This window comes from Ictidomys tridecemlineatus, chromosome 12 (genome assembly GCF_052094955.1).
Source record: "Ictidomys tridecemlineatus isolate mIctTri1 chromosome 12, mIctTri1.hap1, whole genome shotgun sequence".
Classification (NCBI taxonomy): domain Eukaryota; kingdom Metazoa; phylum Chordata; class Mammalia; order Rodentia; family Sciuridae; genus Ictidomys; species Ictidomys tridecemlineatus.
This window is the reverse complement of record NC_135488.1, coordinates 25,493,579-25,497,050: the sequence shown is the minus strand read 5'-3', so window position 1 is coordinate 25,497,050 and position 3,472 is coordinate 25,493,579.

Genomic DNA, 3,472 nt, shown 5'->3' with positions numbered 1-3,472 from the left:
TTTTCATTACTAATGGGGTAAAGTGCTTTCTATTTCATAGCTGCAGTTTAAACACATCTTGATATCTTAGTCACTAAGACTGTTATTAAGGAGGTTCTATCATGGTCTGAGGAATCCAAAGACGTAAAGCAGATGGAACTAGTCCTGTTGAAGTATGGATAATTTGATAACACCAAATAAAAAAAATACATAATCATGTGGAAATTTGTCAGTTTGGCAAACTTATCAATGAAAGCTGCCAAGACAAGTCAGCATGCTTAGATGAGTAAGAGAGAAAGTAAGAGAGAAAAAAAATGAAAAAGAAAGGAAAATAACTAGACTAGACTGGGCCAATGTCTGGTTTACCTCAGTTTGAAACATTTTTATGACATTTTTGAGCTCAGAGTTTGTGTCCGAGTCCTGAAAAACCACTAGAGCCAACATTTTATGATAATTTCCTGTTCTATGAATGTTCAAGATGCCTACACATTTACAGATAAACATGTTTCTGAAACATGAATTTCTTGAATGCAATCCTCTCTGGTTCATCAGGGTACTTCTCACAGTGCCGAGAACTTCATCTCACACATATTATGCTCAGCACAATTGCTGAGTGTTGAGTGGATTTAAGTTCAAATGTCAAAGTCAGAATTTTACTTCTCAAAAAATTCTTAGGCTGCAGCACAATGAAAGGAGATTTTATAGAATTAGAATTTAATGGGTCTCAATTACATTAGCATTTTTTTTATAATAGCTTATATATGAGAGCTTATATATGTCCTTGTTCCCTTGCAGGCTATTTTCAAGACAACAGCCAGAGTGATCCTCCTGAAATGTAATCAGATCATGTCACCCTCTGCAATGTGCCAACAACTCTCCAATGACCTCATCTCAGAGCAAATGGGGACCCCTTGAATAAACTGTGTTCCCATTAGATGCCTTACCAAACCTGCTCACCTTGGGCCTCATCTCCTGTGTTTTTCCTATACCTCACTCTACTGCAGGCAGCCAGGTCTCTTTCCTGAACCTCCCCACCCCCTTTCCTGATTTTTTAACCCAGCAAGCATAGTCCTGCCTCAGTATTTTCACATTTTGTCTTCTCTGCCTAGAACTCATTTTCCAGATACCCCTGTGATTTAATCCTTCACTTGAGTTTTTTTTTTCTCAAAAGTCATCTCACTTTCTCATGATCTACCTTTTTTATTTTTTCCTACTTTCCCTTCTTTCTTTCCAAGGTATTGAACTTAGAGTCTCACATATGTTGTACTAGTGAGTTAGTGACACCCCGCCTCCTTGAGTGAGTTCTTTCTGATCACTCTAAGTTACAAACTCACATGCACCCTGTGTTTTGGACCACCCATTTCTGCTCTACTATGTTTTCTTAGCATTTATCAAACTCTATCATACCATTATGCATTTAGCCTTTTTAATTTGTTGATTTGCTGTTTTCCCCACTAGAATGTGAGCTCTATGAGAAATGGGACGTTTCTCTTTGGCTTATTAATACATACCCTAGAACAAATCTTGATATATCATAGCTGCTCAATATATATTGCTGAAGCATTAAATAAATCTCAATTACATATGTTTAAAATAATTAAAGTGTTAAAGATAAGAAAAAGCACTTGCCTGGTATTCCAGTGATTTATAGATGCTACTCTAACTCTAACTAGCTATGTAATTATTACTAATCACTTGGTTCATTATCTTCAACAAAATCATAATCAATGAGAGTCAATGAGGAATATTAATCATTAATCTGGTCTAGCTTATGCTTTATCAGAAAGCAAACACTGCTTTGTGTAAGGATATCTTAATCATAGAATGGCACTTTATATATGCTTTAGCAATGATGAAGGGGAATAAGGCAGAATGTCCAGAGAGAGCACCCCACCAGAGGCATAGGTATAGCACAGTTGGATGGTTTCCTGCAGAGACTTAAGGTGAGCACACTCTGCCATAGACTTGAGTTTAAAGGTACAAGGACATTTGTCTCCTGGTCTGTGGTTTTCTTTCTTTATGATTTTTAGCTCTCATCATTAACAATAGTGAGATCAAGTAGCAACTGTACCAAAAGCATGTTGAGTACTGACCCATCTTTGCCAACCCCTTAAATAATATTAGTTGATAACATATTTTAAAATATCTGTTTCTTTTCTTCCTCTATTTTATTTTCCATTTTCAGTTATCCATTCTGCACATAACCAAAACTTTCATTTTTGCCTCAGGGAGGTGTATGGAAGTGGTGAAATTAGAAATAGCCAGTGAGAACTTGACAATTTGTATTCAAAAGGCCAGTTTTTTACAAGACATGAGGGTTGGGTTCTCTTTGTCCTCACCCACAAAAATACTCACTACATCAGCACCAAAGACAGGAAGAGCTGCACCTGGAATGCAGGGAGGTCCAGGATGAGATAGGGTTGCATGATTCCCAGAACACAGGAAAAGGTGCTGCTTCTATACTGTGACACTGGTTATAAGGTAGAATCAGGAGATAAAGATGTCTGAGAAGGCTTCTAAGAGGATGGTGCACCACAATATGTCTTAGAACCAGGAGAAAGCAAGTGGACAGGAATGACAGATGTCTCTGGACCCCATTGGTTGAACAAATCTGGTTTAGAACACTGCTGGCATCAAGTATGAGATGGCTTAATGCCTAAAGGTAACTCCTCTCCATGGCTGTGGTGGAGGCACTACTACAACATCTGTCTTGATGAGCTCCATAGCTCTAACTTGGATGGGAGGCAGGGCTCTATTCTGGGTTTGCAAAGTGCTTCCACAGAAGATTGATAAAAATGTAAATTAACCATTTATGTTAACCAAATAATAGATATTACTGACAATATCTTAGTACCACATACATTATTGGAACCTTGGCCAGGCTGTAGGGAAGGGTGAATTCCCTGAAGGACCAAGGCTAAGTGTGCCAACAGGCAAGCAGAAGGAAAGTTCAAACAGAAATTAAGTTGTTTTCTGGAAAATGAAGAATGTATCCCATGCCCATCTGAGAGTCACAATACTACATGTACACTAGTTAGCTTCCCTTTTGAAACAATCCTGTTATTTTCACCATTATATAGTTGAGAAAATTGGTGCCTAGAGAGGTTAAGTAATTTGCCTAAATGTCTGGCTGCTTCCAAAGTTGTGTTCCTAAAAATCTCTGCCTCGTGCAACTGCAAGTCTTCTCAGATTTATACTATTAGATGCTACATAGTTTCAAGTTATTGGTTTGCCTTCCACAGTTCCCTGGATGTCCTGAAACGGGAAACTAAGAAAACATATTTGACTAAATCAGGATTTTAGTTGTTGGATTATTTTTATATTTATCATATACTTGAATGATAACAAAAAAAAAGAATGAGTGAATGAGTGACATTTCCGTCAAAATATAAGTTTTAGATCTTTTTTTCTTTTGAGGTAAGGCATAATTAAACAACCAAATAAATAAATAAATCCATAGAGTTAGGAGGGCACTCTGCACTCTGCTGCCTGG